We start from the raw sequence: 16495 nt of genomic DNA on the forward strand, positions 1-16495 counted from the left end.
CTTAAATATGCTTATGGATCATTGTTTGTAATTTTATGTTTGAGGCGCTAGATTTAAATCGGCGTAATTGTATTTATCTATTTTTATTTTATAGGATTCTTTCATCGAATAAAATCCAAAAACTGCCTGAGGGGATATTTGCAAATCTGACGTCGTTGGCATATTTGTAAGTTGTAATTTTGTCTCTCATCTTAACGTTATTTATTTTACTTTATTGACTATATTTACTTATTCTTTATATTTTACAGTCATGTATGTTAGTCAACAGAAACAGCCTTGCTTGTGGCACAAAAAGGGTTTCCCTTGTCAGCTATAAGTAAAAAAAAACAAAAAAAAAACAAATAGAAACGTGAAAGGAAACCTCCACTTTTGAAGTATGTTAACGTTAGATTGTTGAAAATACAGTCTAATTTCCCTTTTTTTTTTTTTTTTTTTTTTTTTTTTTTTCTGAAATTTCATTTCCAGGACCAGCCCATGGGCTATAGGAAAAATGCAGTTCGATTAAAACAAGTTTAGTTTCTCCCAAATAAAGTCAAATTAAACTCACGGTGAAGTAATGTTGTCTTTTTATAGTTATTTATATTGCAACAATCGCTCCTCAAAAGAAACAAATCGAACACTAAAAACAGTTTTTATGCGCTGAGCTAAAGTAAACTTATTTTAAACGATGGTATTTTTTGCAAACTTTGAAGGAAGTTAGTTTGTCACTATTCGTTTCCATCCTCATTTTTCATCCCCATTCTGTAATGCCATCTGCACCTATCCGTTCCTCCTTTTACAGATGCCTGTGTTTCGCCGTAGGTATCATTAATTTTCTTGTCAATGAAGCGAATGCAATTCTTTACATACAAATGAATTCGTAATGATGATGGTACATTTTGACAGATAAACGTTTTGACGTTTCGTCTGATTTTTTTTTAATTATTCCTTTAGAAGACTACAACTTTTTCATATAAATCCTACTTATTTCGCCAGCTCGTTCACGAAATTCGGGGAAGTGATTTGCTTATGCACTCGTAGGAAACAAAACTAGGTATAACTATATCAATCTGTAAGAAAAGGTTAGGAAAGAAGCCCATAAGTTCTGGCAACTCAGCTATTGTAGTTCCAACAGCCATTCTCCCCGAAACAAAAAACACACGCACACAGGTTTTGCGCACATTCCCATGGCAACAAAAGATATCACTCAAAAGAAAACCATGTCGGGCGAAGAGTCAAGGAATTGGATGCGAAATTAGTAACGTACCTATTTACGTGCATAGCCTTACAGCTGCTTTGTAAGGTTGGAGTTTCTTGAGCTTGAGACAAATATCTCGAGAAATAAAAAGAAAATGTAAAAACTTTGAAGTTGAATATTCTTACTCACACGACATAAGCCTCAGCGAATGATTGTATATTGTACTTTGAGATTGACTTAAATATGCTTATGGATCATTGCTTGTCATTTTATGTTTGAGGCGCTAGATTTAAATCGGCGTAATTCTATTGATCATTTTTTATTTTATAGGAATTTTTCATCGAATAAAATCCAAAAACTGCCTGAGGGGATATTTGCAAATCTGACGTCGTTGGCATATTTGTAAGCTGTAATTTTGTCTGTCATCTTAACGTTATTTATTTTACTTTATTTACTATATTTATTTATTCTTTATATTTTATAGTCATGTATGTTAGTGAACAGAAACATGCTTGCTTCTCGCACAGAAAGGGTTTCCCTCAGTTGCCAACTGTAAACAAAATAACAAATAGAGACGTGAAGAGAATCCTCCACTCTTGAAGTATGTTAAAGTTAAATTGGTGAAAATACAGTCTAATTTAAAGTTTTGTTAGAAATAATAGTTCTCCGCCGGACAATAGAGGGTTAGATTATTGCCTATTTTCCCTTTTTAATGTTCTAAGCGTCAACATGTTGGATTTCATGCAGTCGCATGGTTGCCCTATGTATTGTTTTATAAGCGTGGAAGTCAGTAATCCAGAATGGCGGTGCATGGGAAATTTAAGAAAGTCAGTAAGCGAAAATCATATCTAATGTATTGAATGTTATTTCTACCTTTTAAGCTAAGAATTTAGACAGTCCGCTTCCAACTTTTTAACGTGAATTATTTGTTAGAGTGGAGGTTCCATTTAATAGATTGCAGTCTACCTATATACAAAATTAAATTATGCTTTAATATTTTAATGGTATTTTTATGTCGCTTTTGCTGCAATCATTATTTTTTTTCGTAGGTGTTATTTGCAGTATAATTAATAACTGTATTCTGAAACAAAGGCGTCCAAAGCACATAACGCTAACAATACAAATTTAATAAAGTTTAATTTTTTTTTAACAGAAATGTTCACTCAAAAGTTTACTACCTTACTCAATCGTATTTTCTACGCTTTTTTTTTTTTTTGCCAGTTGTTGCCGTATAGCCTTGTAACCGAAATAAGAATGCGGTCAAAAACTCAAAGAAGACAAATGTACTTAAGTATTAATCACGAGCAAACACGTTTTCGTTCCTACAAATTTCAGCTGGAAAGATCTAGGCGAATATATGGCGCAAAAATCCTTACGCTAATAATATCTCAGTAGTAACTTGCGTTGCAACGACCACATCACTTAATCAATCAAAAAGGCTAACAAACGGCTGTACGCGAATAGGGAGCGCGTGTTTTCCATCATGCTTTGCCACTATATTTTTCTAACGATACTGGAAGAGCATCCAAGAAAGCTTAACTTTCCCTAGATCTATCGTACGAGACGAAACTAGAACGTTTTTATTTGTCATCCTTATGTGCCAGCGCTACGAACTATGCAAAAACTTGTTTAGCACAATATTGCATTTAACCCATGAAGTGGTTAGTCCACCTAGATAGGAATCGCAGTACAACTTCAAACCATCCCCGTTTTACAACCTCCCAAAGATGCACACCGTACGAATTGAAATATAGTTAAGACGACAGGCTAAAACATTTCTGCGTTGTAATTTCAACCTTAAAGATGACGAAATTTTAAACAAGGTGCGAAGATATTTCCTGAATTGAAGCTCCGAGAAACTGAAAACAGGATATAAAGACAAATACGAACACCTGGCCTACTTTATTTTAAATTCCGGACAACTTAGGAAGGATGGAACGCATTTTTTTTTTTTTATTTCAGAAACTAAGATTCTATTTTAATCACGCTGCGTCCGTACAAGCGAGCGAAGACTAGGGGAAAATTGTAGAGCAAACAATCCCACAACTACAAAACGTTTAACAATTTAAATATATTTACCTAAAATTTCGTTTCTATATTATTACAAATTTTCTATTGCTACGTACCTTTTTTCCATCTTTTTCTTTTACGTAAAACCTAAATTTGTAATAGCCCTCTTTCAATTCTCAAACACATCGCAGTTTATGTTTGGATTATTTCGTTAGCAATTTAAGCGTTCCAAAACCCAATACCCATTACTCGTTGATGGCTTCATGTAGTGTGATGAGTGGTGTAGGATAAATAACACCAACACTTAACAGTTTTTTGGAATTAAATAATCTTATATAAACTTGCCAACTTCTAAAGGAAAATAAGAAGAAGGAATATTAATACAAGGAATGGTACGAGTACACGAGCAACTTGACAACGGGCGGAATATTTTTTCCGTCACAAACGCAGTCGAGGACGCAAAATGCCAATTTGCTTACATTTTGGGAAACAGACTTCTGCTTCCATGACGTTTAAAAATAACTTGAGTGAAATTCACATGTCCCAAGGGCTATACTGGGGTCTCCCTTTCTGTCCCCCTATTTTCTCTTGACTTAAAATATTCTTTGCGTTTCAATCAGTTGCGTTAATATAATAAGATAGGCTGCCTGAAAGGATCAAGAATCCTCCGTCAGTCCTGAGTACATTTGGCGAATTGGTCATATTCTGTCCGAAAATATCCTTTGGTGAACTCTTTTTAAAATCATATTTAAAAGTTCCAGCGAATTTTTAATTTTGAGAGATTCTCAAAAATTTCAAAATGTCGTCAAAGTGCGGTTTCAAAGGTTCAAATGTTGAAAACAAGGTGCGAGAACAAAGAACCGCCAAACTGTTAAAATCACTTCAATTCAAATCATACTCAGAGGTTTTATTAGTCCTAGAAAAGCAAATTGGACTTAGAAATCGCGCCATTCTTTCCATGTTAATATTCGCCTTGTCGACTCCTCTCGTAAACTGTAACTTATATGTTGTCCACAAGTATTGATGACATTTGAAAGGCAACGATAATGCTCTGAATAGTTAGCGATTTTAAAGTTTCAGAAAAAAAATTGTTTACGATAAAATTTTTTTTTTTTTAATAGCTTAATTGATTGATGATCAATACCGTAGAGTCCGATGATCTTGTCTACAGAAATCTAACAATCGAAGCTCCGACCATCGGCGGTTAAAGTTTCCTGCGCTGGTTTGTAACCGGTCACTTTCACTGCTTGTTTTTAATTGGATGAGTTACGAAAAGAAGCTTTTAATAAACGTACATTTCTCTCCACCACATGGTAGTCACTAGAAAGTTTGGTGAAGTCCTGAATAAAGAACTTTTCAACAAAAAAAAAATGCATTCCATGATTTTTAAGGTCTCCTTTTGTTATCAGTATTGTCTTTATTTTATTGTAGACGGTTTGCTTCATGGCTAATCGATGTGATCGGAACTCCTTAGTTTAGTTCTTGTATATATTTTGGAATAAGATGTATCCAACGGAAAGTGACATGGGTATGCAAAAACATGCTTGCAAATTTAAAACTACCGTTAGTACAAAGCTTTCAAGTGTTCTACTCCTATCTTTAAATCTTTTAACAAGGAAACGAAATTTCCAAGAACCGTCGTTCGATTGTCCTCCTAAACATTGCAGTTTATGTTTTGTAGTAGTCTACAAGCAAAAGAGTTAAAAAAAAAACATTACTTGTTGATGTCTTTTGACTGTACATACTGAGAATGATACCAAAATGAAACTGCACGAAAGTTCTGTTCACTGTTTTAAAGAAACACTATACAACCACGACATGTCATTCGTGCAACCGTTCTCTATTTGGATAAATCAATTTTTGAGCTGTCGCTTCCAGTATGCCTCGCTCTAGTGTTGACATCACTCCGCTTACGTTTTCTACACAATCAGCAAAGTTGAAAGTGTTGAGTTCATAATTTTTTTTTCATTTTCTCGATCCGAACGGCTCCTTCAAGGCGTAAACGGGAAATAATTAGCATGAAGTCGAGTTTCCCAAACTACTGCTATTTTCTAATAAACAACTGATGTTGTGCACAAATTAATTCCTTGTTGGACAAATAGTTTTTGTGTCACATATGACCAGTGTTGTTCTGGGTCACATACGGGTTGTGGAACGAGACGTTTCTACCACTGTGCTGCTACTATTCATCAGGCGCCTAATCAACACCAGCAGTATGGCACCCGAAAGGCAGGGGATCAATACCTAAGGAAACAACATCGTGAGGGAAACACGTAGGGAAGCGACTAAATTTGAGCTTTTATTTTACCCCATCATGACTAAAGTCTTTCACGACTGCTTTTGTTATCGCATCACCTCAGCTTTGGTGTCACTTACGAGTTGATGGTTCATACCTTGAGCAAGACTTATGGTATAATTCTAGTTTTCGGCGCAAATGAATTATCTATAGAATAAGTCTATTGGACTGCGATTTTTAATGCTCGTGTAACAATTCAGCGCTTTTAATCCCGTGCTGAAAGAAAATGTTTTACTTGAGAGAAATCCCTGACCAGTAGAATAATGTGTTTATGTTTTGAAGTTTGCCGGTTCAACTTGAGCTGCATTGTCTGTCACAAAACATATGCAATTATTGGATATTGTCGGCCTCCCAATACGCAATGTAATGCCCGTCACGATAAGAAAAAATTCAGCTGCATGACTCAGGCTATGAACCATAAAACATTTTCTGCCAAAAACTGAACAATAGCCTTTCTTACCCGCTGCATCAGTAAACAGCTTAAGCGTCAGTGACGTTAACCACAGATCGTTTAAAAAGAAAACTCGGTCATTCAAACCCACCAGAAATCGCATTCAAACCTTCAAATCGGCTTTATCGTCTTTGCTTAAACGTATGCAGTGATGTGGGCGCTGTCAGACCTATCGTAAGATCAATAAGACGACGAAGAAACCTAGGCCTTGTAGGATGACTGAGCAAGAAAAATTTAGAAGTCCAATTAGTGATTGGAGCTCCTTAAAAGACACCTTCTGACTTAAGTAAAACGAAGTTAAAAGTGTGTAACATTTTTGGAGGTTATCTTCTGGGAGCCTAGCCCCTTGAAAAACAGAGTCAAGCATGATATCTACAAATTGTGGCGAGGTATCGGGACCAATGGTTTTTTTCCTCGGCGATGCTGGGGACGTCAAGAAATTGACACATACTTCAAAAGCTAGTCAGATCTGACAGACACTTCTCTTTAGTGTTAGCGGTAGATTGAAAATCATCGAGTACATGCAGCACGCTGGATGCTCTAAGACCGTGCGGTCCGCTTAGTTAAAAGTCCAACATGTTCCTTTCGGAAATGACGACATGTAGGACCGGGGTCAATTACTTGTGGTTTGTTACCTGTAGAGGGAGATGGTTGGCCTCAAAATGTCACTTTTAGCCACATTTCCCAATGAACTTCATCACAAGGATACTTATTAGGAGCAGTTTGCAGTAGAAGGCGAAGTTGCTCATCGCAAAAATACCCAATCGCCGAATTTAGCAGCAATATCTCTAACGATTTCCCAAGATATCATAAGTTGAGGTGCCTCGCTAGGAAACACAACTACGTAAATTGCAACGAAGGTATTAAATCCAGACATCCGTTGGTTAATATTAGTCATCTTTTTCGGAGGCTTACAAGGCTCGAGAGTAAGCTCTGCGCCCGAAATGGGAGTAGAAGTATTGATTGATATGGAGTAGCGGTCAGGACTTGGGGGTAACTGAAACTAGGAGGCCGAAACCCATGTACTCCACGGACATCTCCTCTTAACCGGACACGGGAACCATTGTGGTACTTGCACTCTTACTGGCTGTTGGCTTGCCTATGTGCAGAGTTGATGTGTCGAGGTGGCCTGCACCGCGCTGGCGACGTCGGTTGTGATAGCCTCCACATCGATGTTTGCACTAGTCTGTGTGGCAGTCTCAGGATGGACAGCAGTTACAGCCGAGGTCGATGGTATCGATCCAGCATGCTTCTTTGATCGACCGTGAGGCGCTCTCGGATGCGCGCTCTGCGAGAGGACAAAGCTTGTCATGAAGTTTAAAAAAGTTAAATAAGAATGCGTAAATCAACAAAAGGCAGTTCATGGGTGTCCCATGCCAGGTGCTGGAAACGAGAGGATTGAACTGAAATGCCAATGTGGACATGATTTAAGGACACAGAGGTCCAGAGGCAAAAAATAAGATTTTGTTGAAAAGTCAAAGCCAAATTCCGGATTAAAGCACAAAACACAACAAGGACAATAGCCAAGTGCAATTGGGCACGCTACCAGTACTGGGTTGTACACGTAAATAGAAACATCCTACTATCATGGCCGAGATACTGCATGCGTAACAACCAAACAAAAAAACAGCTGCCGACGCAACACAGCAACGAAAGCCACGAAAATGAATAATGGAACTGGTGACTAGCTTTAACAATAGGCCACTAAATATTATCAAATAAACGCAAGCATTTAAATTAATACGATACAATTTTTATTGCCCTATACCATTTGAATGAACGCCATAAGTAGTGAGGGGCGCACCACGGTTTCCCCCTTTTCGAGGTGGTTTCTCATTAATCTGAGGTGGCATAAATTAACGCCGATGATGTCACCGCCTATTGTCTTGCTCACTCATCATAGGATGACGTCATATTTTATTTTAGCTTTACCAACAGGTTATGACCTGGTTTGACAGGTTTATCAATGATGTCATGCTCTATTCTTAACTTATGGCAGTCATGGGCGGTATTACCGGTTTGACCGGTTTTTGAAGTTATTTTTGGATACATGAAACCATATGGTATATTACATACATACTTTATTGTATAGCTCCCCTTGGGGGGTTTTTCCGTCATGCATGAAAATAAAAATAATAATAACAATAACGAAAACTATTTACATTTGGATGATAATATAGAGAGAAAGAAAAAAATACGATAATAAAAAAAAACGATGAATTAAACAATTCTTAAAAAGTCTTTAAAAAAAAAAAACGCTATGTTTTCCCGTGTTTCTGATATGCTTCGATAAATGATTGTCGATTTTTTTGCTCCACCGAAGGTGAAAGCCCTGTGGCCTTTGGCAAGCCTACACTTTGGCAGCGTGAGGTCATTATTTTGCCTGGCGTTCCTTTGGTGAATTTTTGAAGGGTGTTGAAGTCATTCTCGAAGATAACGGGGAGTGAGGTTGTTCATTCATTTGAATGCAGTAGTCGATTTTCATTGTCCGTAAGTGTATGAAAAAGCGATTACTGCCAAGCACATTATTCACGAATTGTGAGTTTCAGTAGTAATCATACATTTTCAGTGATTCTATTTTGGATGAATTTGATCGAGATTGTGATTTTGTTGGTTATAGAAGATGAAATCATACACCAGACATCGGATGCGTGTTTCGATTCACGCACCGTTATTTAAGCTATTATGTTAATTAAGTTGAGCTTTGTCGAGGATTAAACAGTAAAAACAGTCTTTTGCTGTCTTTGTTTATCAGATTGCTCCGAATAAGAATGTTATTACGGTTGATCGATTCCTGCCTGATTAAATAAATTTGCATGTTATGTTTGGCGCGCACTGAAAAAATAAAACACGCTCAGAATTTACTGAAAATTCTTTATTTAAATCGTTCAACAATTCAAGTACAAAGCAAAGTTCTTATTACAGCGTTAATCATCTTTATCCTCTTCATCGCTATGGGGATAGAATGTCATTTTTGATGTCCTTTCATCCATGTGTGTGATTGCGCCAGAATTTAATTAAAATTCATCCTCTTGAGAAGCCTTATATGGATGATTTCTGTGAGTTCGCCGGGATTCTCTTGAGGGACGATCATCGTCATCCAGGTAGTTTTTTAAACCGAATTCGAGGTGGTTTTTTTCTTTTCTGCCTATGTGAGGGTACTGTGGGAGGGGGTGTTAAGATGGACGAGGGAAGTGACGCTTCCGCTGGCGTCGCTTGTGTTGCGGTTGGTTCTTGGGCAGCAGTCGCCTGTATAACCATGGGCGTTTGGACAGCGGCCGCCTGTACAGTCACTGGTTCTTGATCTGGCATAAGATTGCTAGAAATTTGTCTCTGTTCTTCAGAGTAGGGTGGATTTGATTCTTTGAGTCTGGAATTCAACTGTTGTTTAAACGTCAAATACTTGTTTTGCAGCTGCATGTAATGCTTTGCTCTTTCGTCATCTCCAAGGTCTGTTCGTGAGAGAAGACCATCCATTAAATCTTGTAATTTCTTCATTACTGGAACTACTGGGGGAGTCATTACGTTCTGTTGTTTGAGGTACTGTAGTAGCTCCTGCGAGATATTGTCCGGTACCGCTACGTTATCAAATCGTTCTTCGCCAGGTAGAACGTTCGTTCGCAATCTACAATTGTCTTGAGTGGTGGTTTTAAGATCAACTAGGAGATAACCAAAGTGCCTCTGCACGGCCTGCTCATAGTGATTAATAAAGAAATCGGTGTGCCTGGGATACATTTGCTTAGCCAGGGTCAGCACTTGAAGTTTATCCCAGGGGTTCTTGAAAAGGACTAAGTAGTGACTGTTTAAGCTGATACTTCGACTGCCTTTTCCTTGATGAAATAAGTTCTGCACAATGTAAATTATGCTTAGGTTGCGATGATGGGATCCTCTTGTAAACAGGTTGACGATTCGCTTGTCTTCACCGGCATCAGCCATCTGGTCATCGAACACCATTAAGTTGCGTTGGCAGATGTCAAAATAGGAGTAATGCTCTAGATTGGAAGGAATACCTCTGATGTTTGGCATTGTTGCCATCAATTCTTGATAAGCGGGCTGCCATTGCGAATAACACCAAACAATCCTCATTGGTGGTAGGTTGATTGCTCTTTGAGACTGTTGCAAGAAAGATTTTACCCAGACGGTCTTTCCTGATCCGGTCATGCCAGCAACCATACAAGTAAATCACGCTAGGCAATTTTGACTCGAAATTGGGCCAACTTTCAGTTTGGCCGCGCGAGATCTGGGGTTCAATTTCACCAAATCCAAGATGGCGGATCACAGTGAACCCACCGAAGGAGAACTAATAATTTCAATAAAAGAGGCACTGAAGCGCGAGAAATCAAAATTTGAGCCCCGAATTTCAAATGCCCATAAGCTAAGAGATTTAGATAGCACATTCCAAGACCTAAACAAGCTGGTTGAATCGGTTGTGAAAGCGAAGTTTGGAGGTCTTCGTCAGCGACCCAAACACAGTCTCGGCGAACTTTATCCCATGCTACAACGCAGCATGATTCGTGCGAAAACCGCAATTGATCGCCGCCTTTGTTTAAGAATGAGCAAATTACATCCCTGGATGGTAGTATTTGACCTTCCAATGCCACAGGAGGTTTTCAATCTTTTGCATAAGGTGATTCTTGGTCGCACAAGATATGGTATAGAGGTTGAAGAGAAACCAGGATCAGTGGCTATAACACTTTTTAACCTGAGAAGATTGTGCCATCTGTTTGACCAATTTGGAGATTGTGCAGGATTCATAAAGGAACTTGGTGAAGGGAAAGGACAGGCGAAGCTTATTGTGAATGAGGAAAAGAAGGGAACCATGACTTATAACGTGAAAGATGAGGTTTTAAGAGCAAAATTTCATTATGGATACTGGAACTGTTATGGAATCAGTCAACATTAAACAGAGGACACAAGGACACTTGGAATATTATTGCTCAACTGTTTCCTTTAATGATTTGAGAGACAAAGGTCTCAATATATAAAACTTTTTAATACAATATAACATGAGAGAACTTAATCTTTCATCTAGAAAATCATTCTTATAACTTACAATGTTGTTTTTACTTAAACACAATGAAATAGCCAACTGATTCGTTTATAATGTACTTGAATAGAGCTGGCATTCATCAGAGTTATATCAATTAATGATAAAAAAAAAATATAACCTAACTTTCACAATATTTACAAGGCTGTGCTCCAAGTTAACCAATTTTAAGGAGCCCTTTGGGCTTCCAAACATGTCAACTACAGTTCTCTATACCCTACAGCCTGCAATATTACAGTACTGAACTTCTAGACAAGAAGGTCCATCCGGGCTACCAGTAATTTTACTCAGGCACCTGAAGTGAAATGTTAGTTGTCAAGGGCCACCGGGCACCACTTAAGAGCACAGCCTTGCATCATTAAAGACTTAAAGGATAACATACATCCAGCTTACACGCTACATTAATTAGCGGTACCTTAAAAAATGTTCAGTTGGTTTGTCATCTAATCTAACTTCCTCCGCGCCAGAAGGCGCATAAGGCCGTTGGTTTGCCATCAGATACCGATTTCTTGATTTCTTGCATGAATTTATGTCCACAGAAGAAACAGTGTTCAGTGTCAGCTTCTTTAGACATGCCACAATAGCAGTAATGTTGGGGATCCGTGCGGATGCGTGTCGGAACGAGAGTGTCATGTGACCGATGGTATGCTAAGAGGGAAGGTTGCTTGATGGGGAGCCACAACTTGCTTATGTGGTCATGCCTAAAAACCTGAAACCAACGCTGTTTGTACTGGCTATTTTTAGCAAAGCTTGCAATTTGTACATGTTTAGCTTCCCTCCCCTGCATTGTGTTGATACCCAACCCTGTACCATATTTGTCAAACATTTGCTTTGAGTGAGCACAGACTAAATGGCCAATGCTCCATACAGTGCCTGAAACTGAAGAACCAAACATAGCAACTGCAGTAAAATAATCATGGCACAACTGAGGAAGTTTTGCAAGATTTTCTTCAGTAAGATGGTACATTGAGAAAATGGCAGCACAATCTCTGAGTTTAATACCAATGAAGACAATTGGCAGAAGATCCATAAGCAGCTTGGGATCTGTTGAGTCACCCTGGATTGCTTTGACTAAATACATAAACCCATGTAAGATTAGCCGTGAATCTTTACCAGTCAACCGATAACTAAAATTCTTGTCTTTACCCCTGTCCTCAAGGAGCCATTTGCCCAATTGTTTTTTCATTCTCCCTGCTTTAACATCATTTTCCATAGCCTTTAAATACCTGGAAAGTGCACAGTTTGGGGGCAGTTCACTGAGGCTGTTCAGTGATTTGGGAAGGTTGCTCTTAGAAATGGCCAAATCAAGCAGCATTGCATGTAAATACTGTACACCATTGTTTTTTAAGTGAAGTGGTTCAACAACCTCTTTTTCACAAAGCTTCCCAATAAATGCCTTGACTTTTTCCCAGCAATGAACTGTGTTACTTTACTTCTCTTTGTTTTGGCAGCTAAATGATTTGGGATTTTTCTTTTGAAGTCAGCAACCTGCTGTGCAATTGCAAGTCTTTCACTATACTGCCATGGCCTCCATTTACAGTTTGGGGTCTCCCCAAATTTCCCAGTAAGTGACATACTATCATCTTGAGAGACATTAGCAAAACTGGAAAAGTACTTTGCTGAATTAGTCAATTCACCATTGACAAAAGCCAGAAATTTCATATCCCCTGGGAGAAGGTCGAATGAAAATGTAACTTCCTTCCCCATTACCGTGTAGGTTGTCTTCTCTATTGCTTCTATGTCTGATGCTAATTTCTCTGTAAATCTAACAATAACCTTATGGTCCTCTTTACAGTTGGCTCCGAACAAGAGAAAATTATCGTTGGGCGAAGCCACCCTGGGTCCCACATTTAAAAAACTAATTAGCCAGGACATTGCTTGGTCCCACTTGCCAAATGGGGCTCCATCACCTCCAATGGCCACCTTAAATGTTCCCTCCCTCTCACCAAACCAGGTCAGTTTGTCATTATTTTTCCTATATTCATCAGTTTCAAAATAGAATTTGCAAAGCATGAGGAGGAAATTCTCTAAATTCCTATACACCCCATCAACCTGTTGGTCTACTGGTAGGTCATGGCACAGAGTTTCCCTCACTGAGATTACATCTCCCATATCAAGCTGTTCAATTTTTGCCATGAGAACACTGTAGGGAAGTGGTTTAGGAATTGGGATACCCCACCCATAACAAATTCTTTCCCTCGACATAAAACCCTTTTTGGCATGCTTTCCCGTGTTTTTCATTACCAGAGATGATCTTGTCTGCCGATATTTAACCTTACTAATTACCCCACCTGCATAAAGCAGGGAAAGGGAACGAATAAAATTTTCCTCACTTTTCTCATACTCTGTACATTGATTTTTTAATTTGGCCACAGTGGCCTTTCTCATCTTTCGCGACGAACAAATATATTTTGATATATCAGACATCTTCCCATATTTACAAATAGTGGAGAACATGCCATCCAGTGCAGGACCCCTGTTCTCAATTGACCCTCCATTTACCTCTGCTGCAGCAATGAGGGTTTCTAGTTGTCGTCTGTGGGCACTTCTCCTTGGCAAATCTAGACTTCCTTCACTGGAAAGTTGAGTTGGACTTCTCTTTCTTATGGTGGAAGTGTTCTGCGTCACTTGAAATGTTATTTTTCGTTGTGATGGTACATCAGCTTGCAATTCATTTAAAGTTTCTTGTACCTTATCACGCTGTGGGTTAGAAATATATAAATATATAAATATATAAATATATAAATATATAAATAATTAAATAAAAAAATAAAAAATAAAAAAAATAAATTTTCCAAGTCAAATCTTCAGTTGATCAGACTATCTTTGAATAACTAAATATATAAATAATTAAATACATAAATTAATTAAAAAGAAAAAGAAAAGAAGAGAATATTAATCTGTCTTAATATTCTGTACATGATTCCAATACTGTTATTAAGGGCTTTTCGGCTTATAGTGACAATGTTTTAAAATTAGTGGGACTAATTTTTAATTATAAAGAGTTTCACTAAAATCCATAAATAGATAAAACTGAAAACTTACTTTGTTCTTTAGCCGCTGAATTTGTTTCTGTAGGCCACAAAGCTCTTTGGACTTCGACAAAAACTCAGCTCGGAGAGTAGCCCTTTTACTGGCTAGTTCACCGATCGGAAAGCGTCCCTTCTGTGAACAGTTCAATGAACGTCGGGGATTTCTCCGTCTCTTGCTTCCCATGTGGCCAGAATACACGCCGACTGCGAAAAATTCAGGGTCTCCGGTAAAAAACCGAAACGATAGAACCACAGTTCAGATCCATTTCTGTTATTATTGTAGGACAGAACGATAAAACACAGTCGCTTTCTCATCGAACATTTGCTCCAAAAACTCTCAATTTTTCAGGTTGCGTACCATTTCCCTCCCAACAAGAGCAGGCCAAGACTTGGTTTTTGGTTTTAACCACTTTTATTCTTCGCTTCAATGGCAAACCGCATATCAAAACAAAGCTTGAGATCCATAGAATTTTGTTCTTTGGCGCTAAAATCCATTTTCGGCACCAGTGTGCCGCAAACAGAAGAAATCTGACGATGTCCATACCCCTTGGTCGAACGGCGAACGGCCGAGTGAAAATTTTATGTTAGAGGACTGGACACTAAGGACATTTGTATGGCCCAATTCAGGTCGAAAATTGCCTAGCGTGAATGGATGTACAAATTGAAACCGCTGACACTTTTCTACAGAAAACGGCATAGCTCTGAAGGGAGTGAAACTCGGCGATTCACTGTGTTTCCGGCTCATGTGTCTTTGCATGTTATCTTTCCTGGAAAAATTATTTTTACAAACAGGACAGGACCAACTCATGTCAACTCAGTGAAGACTTAACGTGCACTGAAAAAACGTCGAATGTGTCACATTTAAATAGAATTAGCCCCTATTGTCTTGCTAACCTCTCCTCCAACTCCCTCTTCTCCTCCTCCTCCTCCTCCTCCTCCTCCTCCTCCTCCTCATTTCTATTGCTTTCCCTCCTCCTTCTCCACCTCCTCCTCCTCCTCCTCCTCCTCCTCCTCCTCCTCCTCCTCCTCCTCCTCCTTTTCCTCCTCATTTCTATTGTTTTCCCTCCTCCTCCTCCTCCTCCTCCTCATTTCTATTGTTTTCCCTCCTCCTCAACCTCCTCCTCCTCCTCCTCAATTCTGTTGTTTTCCCTCCTCCTTATTTCTAGTGTTTTCCTTCTCCTTAAGTCTATTGCTTCCCCCACACCCTACACAATAAAAGAGGGAACTTACTTTCTTAAACTCATTCCATGATCATTTCTCGCGTTGTAAAGAACAACCGAGGTTTCCTTCAGCTCCTTTCTGATTGCCCTTCCAAGCAGCGTCAGTTTCTCTTGAGAACAGCTACTCCACAACAGTTGCATGCGTTATTGCAAGTTATTTATAATGTACTTACAGAAAACATACCAGTGTCTGAAGAAGTTAGGGCCATATTGCGTTCGCATAAGGATGCTCTTCTAAATCTTGCTCAGCGAAATGTTCCTTATAAGACAAAGAAACGCATTCTTGTGCAAGAGGGCAGTGGGTTCATATAAGAATTACTGAACCCTACAATTAGTAGCTTGGGGTATCTTATGTTATAAAAGAGACCGTGGATTCTGAAATTTGGTCATTTGTGTCTGTCTTTTAACGAGTGCTGGTCGATATGAAGAGAAAAGTGGACTGGGATAAAGAGATGGAAAGTGAAATGGAGGATTACTCAACCTCTGACGAGAAAAGTGCCGATGAAGAACCCCGGATAAAAGATGTCTTGAACAACCTTTCCAACGCCGTTTCCAGAAAGCACGCTTCTGAACTATTGCATAGTATGGCTGCTTCTAAAAATATCTTGTTTTGGAGACCTAGTGGACTGTTACTCCGAAACCAGCGCGCAATACCAGTAACAAACATCTCAGAGCTGGTCAAGTATGTGTTACTCCCTCATAACGAAGACTTCGCCAAACCCCGTGCGCTCAATACTTTCCTAGATGGACTGCCAGAGCTCGGAGTGAATAAGCGACTGATCAAAAATAAAAGACTTCTAAGCGATTTGTTTGAAAAAAAAAAAAGGATACCAGGATAAAGAGGACGAATCAGGCAATGAGGTCAATGATGAAAACTTGTCGGACAGCAGTGAAGAGGAGGAAACCAGTTCTGAAAATAGCCAACCTGAAGAGTCTAATAACAGCGGCCTGGAAAGTGATTGGGAAGAAGAGGCCGAGAATAGTAGCGACTCAGTTGAAAATTCAACGATAGCTCATGCAAAAGTTCATGATCCGTGCCGACATTGCAACAGTTCACATGGATATGATACCGTAGTCATGAAATGTCCTAAGTGCTTTTGGAAAGATAACTGTAAAGTTTGCCCTATATGTGATCACAAGATTCCTCTTGAACGAAAGCACGCCAAGGAATCTCTCCGTCGATGTTATGATTGTGGAGCGATCACACACAAGGATGAAAGGACATCAAAAATGACATTCTATCCCCATAGCGATGAAGAGGA

At 38.9% G+C, this 16495-nt stretch overlaps 1 protein-coding gene and 1 pseudogene across 1 annotated transcript in view; one reads left to right on the forward strand and one right to left on the reverse strand.

Annotated features, from left to right (window-relative positions):
* The window catches only part of LOC146482818 (uncharacterized), a 410856-nt gene that overhangs the window by 334607 nt on the left and 59754 nt on the right, over window positions 1-16495 (forward strand). The gene's annotated exons all lie outside the window — the stretch shown is intronic.
* On the reverse strand, window positions 11404-14641 carry LOC146482826 (uncharacterized; annotated as a pseudogene).

Source organism: Pavona decussata, unplaced genomic scaffold (genome assembly GCF_977016875.1).
Source record: "Pavona decussata unplaced genomic scaffold, jaPavDecu1.1 SCAFFOLD_42, whole genome shotgun sequence".
Classification (NCBI taxonomy): Eukaryota; Metazoa; Cnidaria; class Anthozoa; order Scleractinia; family Agariciidae; genus Pavona; species Pavona decussata.